The sequence below is a fragment of the Pituophis catenifer genome, unplaced genomic scaffold (genome assembly GCF_029215685.1).
Source record: "Pituophis catenifer annectens isolate HBS135680 unplaced genomic scaffold, rPitCat1.0.hap2 SCAF_3, whole genome shotgun sequence".
NCBI lineage: Eukaryota > Metazoa > Chordata > Lepidosauria > Squamata > Colubridae > Pituophis > Pituophis catenifer.
In genome coordinates this window covers 28,136,963-28,144,806 of record NW_027256883.1, presented here as the reverse complement: position 1 = coordinate 28,144,806, position 7,844 = coordinate 28,136,963, and the positions used below count along the sequence as shown (strand labels likewise).

General features: G+C 38.4%; 1 long non-coding RNA gene across 1 annotated transcript; it reads right to left on the bottom strand.

Moving 5' to 3' along the window:
* Positions 1–463: 463 nt before the first annotated feature.
* Positions 464–5,148, bottom strand: LOC139313760 (uncharacterized). Its single transcript, XR_011600158.1, has 3 exons — positions 4,911–5,148; positions 1,493–1,614; positions 464–542 (listed from the first exon to the last, which is right to left on the bottom strand). It is a non-coding gene; the product is annotated as an uncharacterized lncRNA (long non-coding RNA).
* Between the last annotated feature and the right edge of the window lie 2,696 nt (positions 5,149–7,844).

Sequence of the window (7,844 nt, the reverse complement as noted above, 5' to 3'; positions counted from 1 at the left end):
GATTGAAACATTGTGAATCTGAAGCAATTTGGGATATTAATCTTGTCTGGGCTTCTTAGTTAAGCAGGGTTGGACATATTAAATATTTAGATGGGAGATTTCCAGAAAGTAGAAAGGTTTAAGTTAGACTGGGAAATTCAAACAATAAACTATTCGGTATTGCTGTCAGAAGAATAGGATATGTGACTTACTTGAAAGAGGTGCTGCATTTTTAACTACCTGCAGCCACTAGGAATGAATCTGCCTTAACTTGCTTGGATTCAAATCTTAACTTCTGAGTTAGAAAGATGCTTTTTCCCAAAGGCAACTGGGCTTCTTTGAGCATCATCCATGACTTGGATGGTTGAGAATCTCCATAGACATTTGAATTAGAACCTGAGAACAATCTGCACCTTCTAGAGGCAGAACACTTTAATAGTTTTATTTAAGAAACCATCTGTACTTTTGATGCTTTTGGGTGATCCTGGAGACAAATTTTCTTGCATTAGCCCAATATGTTGCTTGAGAAGCAAAAGTTGTGTGGGTTGGTGGTGAGGCTGGGACTGGAGAAGAGAACAACATATGTTGGCTTTGGTAGAAGAAGCAGTGGGATAAACAGTAACAAAACTGGTAACGTTTCAAAACAAAAACACTAGTTGAACAATTTGTACTCAAGAATATCTGTGCAGGAATACAGGTTTTGAAGCATTTCAAATGTTGCTTTGTTCATTAAGGAGAAAATCAATGTTATTTTTAAAATATTTTCCTCCCGCTACAAATACACTTTTGTCATCAAACAGACTTCTTAAGCCACACGTTTACAATGGGAAGTAAAACACACTGCATTTTAAAAAAACATATAGTAATGTATTTGGACACAGATGTTATTTTCTATGCTGTAGCAAGGTAATGTTGAAAGAGCCTTTAGCTTCCACTGTGTCAAAGCAGACCAAAACTGCTTGCAGATGCAATCTTTTTATTTTTGTGTAAAGATATAAAAAGAATAATATTTCTTTTATGGTATACATATGATATACATACAACCCTAACCCTCAACACTGTCAAACTATTTGCTAAGTTTGTACTACTATTAATCTTCTCATCGTTCCTATCACCCATCTCCTTCCACTAATGACTGTATGACTGTAACTTTGTTGCTTGTATCCTTACAATTTATATTGACTGTTTCCAAATATGATCTGATTGCTTATTTGTACCCTACGACTGTCATTAAGTGTTGTACCTTATGATTCTTGACAAATGTATCTTTTCTTTTATGTACACTGAGAGCATATGCACCAAGACAAATTCCTTGTGTGTCCAATCACACTTGGCCAATAAAATTCTATTCTATTCTATTCTATTCTATTCTATTCTATTCTATTCTATTCTATTCACCAAAAGTAGAAAAGAGAGGCTAAAAACTGAATCTAGAGGCCTAGGATAAACATGAGTAAGATGAAATAGCTGAGAACTGGTAAGCTTTTCTGAGATGGCCAAAACCTTTGCACACCCAGTTATGCGTGTCTGTTTAGATCCAGGTGTTTCCCCACACAGCCAGTTCAAACCACATTTTGGATTCCTTTGTGTTTCAGTGTACGTTGCAGAGGCGTGATGGGTTGACAAAGCAAAAATCTAAACAGAAACAAACAGGTGTTGTAAGAATCTTTCTTATTCTACCCTGCCTATTTCTGATGACATAGATTTATAAGTTGGTAACTGACTTTTTAAGAAAATAACTTTTAATATGAAAAGCAGAAATTCTAACCATGCAATTATTTGTTTCAAGCAATTATTTGTTGATAATACTGGAGCTTAAAATTGAAAAGTCAACAACATAGTCAAGGCCCTAAAGAGAAAAGAGTTTGGGACAGAAGAAATAAAGGAAACACAAACTTTCTAACTTCCTAGGATAGCCAAGTGGAATCAAAGCACTCTGGGAAAGATGAATCCATTAACAATTAATCATTGGAACAGCTTGCTTCCAGAAGTTATGGGTGCTTCATCACTGGAGATTTTCAAAAAGAGATTGGACAGTGATTTGTCTGGAATGGTATAGGGCAGGGATGGCTAACCTTTTCCGGACGGAGTGCCCAAAGCACACATGAATACGTGCTCAAACCCCCAAAATGCAATGCGTGCTCGCCCCTGCATGCACCTTGCTCCCCAGGTATGCGCACATGACACCCCTGCACGCGCCTCGCCCCCCCCGTGGATACGCACACTCCCGCCCCTCTGCACATACACGTGCGCCCCCCACAGGCCCCCCGCCCCTGTGCATGCACGGCAGAGACCCGATGACCAGCTGGCCTATGGGAGGTGTGCGCACATGTGCAATGGAGCGGAACTGGGGTGACGGCTCGCATGCCCACAGAGAGGGCGCACAGAGAGGTTCACCATAACGGGTATAGGGTCTCCTACTTGAGCAGGAAGTTGGATTAGAAGGTCCCACCCAATTCTGTTGTTTTGTTTTGTTATTACTTTCCTGCAGAGCTTAGGTCTCAGTGAAAGATCATTGGTTTATGAGTCTGTTTGCTTTACTGCTGGTTTGATGAAAATCTCTTTCCGAAGACCCCAGAGAATAGCAGTGCTAAAAAGGATATGAAGTGGGTTTGTTGTAAAAACTACAGATCGCAGATTTGTATTGCAAGTTTATCAGTAAAGAAATTTTAAAAATGTCTTTTTCTAACTCAAAAACTTTATTTTCCCCCAGCTTTAACCATATTGGAAAGGATCATGCTGTTTCATTTTTTGAGTTTAGCAAATGCTTCTCTTCTTTGTGGTATGCGGGCTTGAGTTTATTCTGAAAAAGGTAAAGGTAAAGGTTCCCCTCGCACATATGTGCTAGTCGTTCCCAACTAGGGGACAGTGCTCATCTCTGTTTCAAAGCCAGAGTTGTCTGAAGATATCTCTGTGGTCATGTGGCCGGCATGACTAAATGCCAAAGGCGCACGGAATGCTGTTACCTTCCCACCAAAGGTGGTCCCTATTTTTCTACTTGCATTTTTACGTGCTTTCAAACTGCTAGGTTGGCAGAAGCTGGGGCAAATAACGGTAGCTCACCCCGTTACGCGGCACTAGGGTTTTGAACCGCTGAACTGTTGACCTTTCAATCGACAAGCTCTGTGTCTTAGCCATTGAGCCACCGCATATGTGTGCTTGAGTTTATTCTGAACTGCCTAGTAATTTTGGAGGTTTCATAGTACAATGATGAAGTCACTCTCAGATATACACATAGACATAACACCCAAAAAAATGCATTTTCTTTTCCTGTGAATTGGTTTGTAGAATGGCCTGGACGAATGCATTCCATCAATGCCAGATAGCTAAAAATTACAGTAATTAGTGCCTGCTGATGAAGATGAGATTACTTAGTTGAGTAATGAGGGGTACCTAGTAGAGTAGTGATGTCAACAGATAATGAAACATCTGCAAGCAAACAAGCAAGCTCAGTGAGCACCAAGGACTCCACAGTTCAACCCTGAGCAATAGATCTCTTCCATTGAATAGCGTTTGACTGAAGCTGATTGCTATGAGCTGCAAATCATGGTACTGCCAACAGCACTGATTGGCTCCTATAAAAGATTGATGAATTCCAACTGGTAAGGGTTGACACAGCCTCATTTGTTTAAATGGTGAGTTTTTAGATAAACATTAAAAACTTTGGGGGGAAAAGATGACAGTGCTTTATATCTTCCTGTCTAAAATGAAAAATCTGGAGCTTATAGATCCCCTAAGGGGCAAGCCGCAACCATGCAAGCTTACATGTGAAGAAGTTTATAGTGAGAAATTTCTTTTTAAAACCAGTAGACCAAAATTCTGTCTATAAGAAGGAGTTTATTGGGGAAGGGGGAATACAAGAAAACAATGGAAGACAATCCATATACAGTACCTACACAGAAGCACCTTTTTAAAATAAATCAGTTGAATCAGTCGTGCTAAATTTCAGTTGCTCGCTTGCATGTAACTTTGGCTTTTAAAATTTGTTCAGAGTTCATTGCAGAGAAGATGATTTTGGTGAACTGGTTTTGCTTGGGTTTTGTTAGACAGGCTGTCCTTCCATCTCCCTCCCTCCCTCCCTCTCTCTCTCTCTCCTTCCCTCCCTCCTTCCTTAGTTTCATATAATGCAGAAGATACATGAAAAGCAGTGTCTTTAGGATTACTATTTGTTGAAGCAAAATGTTTTCTGTTTCTTTCTCATGTCCTGGATCTAACCAGGAAAAAAGAGTCATGATAGCTGAACTTACTAACATAACGACCCAAAGATTGGATGAAAGGCACCAACTGATTTTCATCAGTTTTACCACTGTAGAAACATGAGAAACGTTTCAAGAAACTAAAAGAATGTTTTCAGCATGGGGCCAGCATGAAAACAGCACAATTCTATTGTGTACTAATTTTGTTACAGTTTCTGCTTCTAAGGAACTTTGAGCATATAGGTTATTTTAAGATCTGTTATTTGCTGCTGTTTTGGCAGTCATTTGCAGATGGGCAATGTCTCAAGGATACAGACATGTTTTGCTACAAATGTTCAATCTCTACTTAAGATGATCAAGATAACTAGATTTATTGAACTGCATATCTCATTATCCTCTGTCATAATAGTTCAGGCAAAAGGTAATATAGTTCAGTGTGTCTAGTGAATGTGAGATTAGACAGGGCAATTTTACACCATAAAAATATATGCATCTTTATATGGTACCAATCTTATCATTGCTGTTTTTCTTTTTATGTAATTCTTAGTTTTTAAGGTCCCCCTGATAAGTTAGGATTTTTGTGGGAATCAGATAAATCCTCGCCACATTATGTTGATCGTTGCAAATCCTAGAGGGGATTGTATTACGGAAACTGTCAGGAACATAAATGATTTATTCTGCTACATACATTCTTGTTAACCTTTTGGTAGTTCTCCCAGGGCTGGCATTACTCACCCAATCCGTTTTTCTTTTGTGCTCCAAACACTGCATTTGCTCCTGTATGGATTCATTTTTCTTGCCCAGGATTTACTTTAATTTGCTCTGTTGTACATAGTCACAAACCAGGAGGGAAAGTAATTTAAAATCCAGGGGTTCCCTGATACAGGACAGTTATGATAGGATGAACTTCCTGACTTCCTTTAGTGACTAATTGTCAACTGGAGAATTGTTAGCCTTTCTATCCAAGACCTCTCCCCTGTTCAGCCCTAGGAGAACTAAAAAAACAAGAGAGTACTTTGACTGTTCATGTGCAAAGTCCATAAATACAGGACTTAACAAATATTGCCCTGTTGCTGAAACACAAGAGACAGCCATGTAATCATGCAGTCTTGCACATAGGAGAATTTTTAATCAAAAATGTATTTGTTTATTTTTAACCTGCCTTCATTACTTTTATAAATAATTTAAGATGGTGAATATAGATAATACTACTTCCTCCTCCTATTTTCCCCACCACAAGTCCACAACAACCATGTGGGGGATTTAGGCAGAGAGAGAGAGAGAGAGAGAGTGACAGGTCAAAATTCAGCCAGCTGGCTTTCATGCCTAAAGTGGGACTAGAACTCACAGTGTCCCAGTTTCTAGCCTGATGCTTTAACCAGTAGATCAAATTGTTTGTCAGTTAATGAGATATGCCACAGATCTATCTCCATAAACCTAGTTTTGTCAAGGTTTGTTTTTACAGATTACCTGCACTAAGGAAGGTAGATATTTAGGTGCTTAAGCTTCCAAAAGTTCTAACACATTGAAGCAACTTCAAAGATGGGAAAAAGAAAGGAAAGAAGATGTAAACCAAAGACAGCATTTGAATGAATCTAAAGATTGTTAGAAGCCAAAGCAAGGAATGTAAAGCCAATTTATTTGACCAGGGTTAAAATAAAATATATACCGACCAAGTTATGGAACCCCTTTGCAGACTTTTTGCTGACAAGTAGATCAAGACATTAATGACTTGTGGATTTGCAAATGGATAAGGAATGGATGAAGGAAAGCAGAGATATATGAATGCAATCTTATAAGGAGAAAAGAAATGCATACTTCACCTGTAGTTCTTGTGATGAAAATCAGAAGTCACTTCTTTAATTATATTACTTTTCTTTTTAACTGTTTCTCTCTCCTTTCTTTTTCTGCACTTTCTATTCTTTTCATTTTCTCTTTTTCTTCTGAATTTGGCTTTTATTACCATGTATTATTTTAAAACTTTTAACAAAAACTATGATTAAGAAAAGATAATGAGCTAGTTCAACCCTTGACTAACACTGTAAGGGAATGGTAGTGTTGCCAGTGAGTGGCTGTGTCTCAAAGCCACTGTGTCTAGAAGTCACCCATGGAGTAAGGAAAATGGTATTACCACCTCTGAAATAACACAGATAGTAAAAAAAAAATGGCCATATATAAAACCCTTGTGGGTAGAAACAATAGAGAAACTGTATTGTATTAACAGGTGATAAAAATACTTGGCTTTCTTTCTCAGTACAAATACATCTTCTGTGGAGTACAGGACTAAAGATAAGCACCACAGGTTTAAAAGTCTTCAAAAGACCATTAAACTCATTACAGTGCTAGATTCAGGTGCCAGTCTCTCTCGTCAAAATAGCTGTGAAGGGCAATGCCCAGTGACTAAAGGGGATGAATGTGTGCCCACAGTAACCTAAAGTAACCAGTAGGAACTGAGCAGATCACAACAATCACATGAGGAACCACATAACCGACAAAGCATGCCAGATGATACCCATGGAAAAACAAGTCAGAAGAAGAAACTGGAAGGTTAAAGATTATTTTAGTTGTGGGCTGGCGATAGTACGAGAATATGAAGATTTGACAGGAAAAAAATGATTATGCAGAGAGGTTGGTGCAGCAGATAAAGGACCCAAGGAAGTGCCTTCTAATCATGCTTTTCAAAAATCAACTCCATTTTTCTAAACTTCAATAGTAACTTGGAAGCAGTGGTCCCGTCCTGAGTTTGGAAGTTAGAATATCCCGAAGTACAGTTGAGGTGAGAAAATTGGCAGAAAACAGCATGAGAGGTAACTGTCTCCATTAACTTAGTATGTTTGTGGACATCCTCTCACCTCCATAGGTCAAAGCATGATGTAAGAGTTGGCAGTGTGGACGTGTGACTCTTGTGATGAAATTATCATTCAGTTATTTATTTCAAGTCAAATAATAAGTCTATCTCTTCCACCTCCAGCTATTTTGACAAGTATCCTGGTCTACAAAGCCACTTAGGTAATAGTGTATGAATAGTACCGGTATTGTTCTCTTTTTTTTTATCTTAATATTCTAGGAAGCTGGAATTTGTAGAAGGACACGCAGCTAAGTTCACTTCCAAGATTTAGACATGTTCCCGTGTTTAGCAGCTTTGACTAGATGTGGAGTTATCTAGGAGCCAGAACAGATTTTGTTTTATTTATCATGTTTTTAATTGGAGATGCAAGGATTTGGAAGTACCTTTTGAGAAGAAAGGACTTTAGACATTTGTAACCGATATGTATCATATTCTGAAGCAGTTTTAAAAGTAGGACTACCATATCTGTAGTGCAAAACACTGGACAACCATTAGATGGCAGTGTAATGGGAAGTATGGAACAGGAAAAAGAAGGGCCACCAAGACAACAGTCAGAAAAAAGAAATTGGAGTCCAGGCCAGAATTGTAACTCAAGTAAGCATCTTGGACAAGACTCCCTTCCTTCCAATTTTCTTGAAGATAAAGGCAGAGAGTCAGACTTCTAAAATTCTGTTAACATAAGTTTACAATAAAAGTAGTATTCACATGCATGATTTTATTTCTTAGTCTGGTCTACCTTGAAGGGCTGACCTAAAGAGACATGACAAAAATAATTCTGATTTCATCAAGTGAGTCTAGATTTTTGCAATGAGATAAGGTGG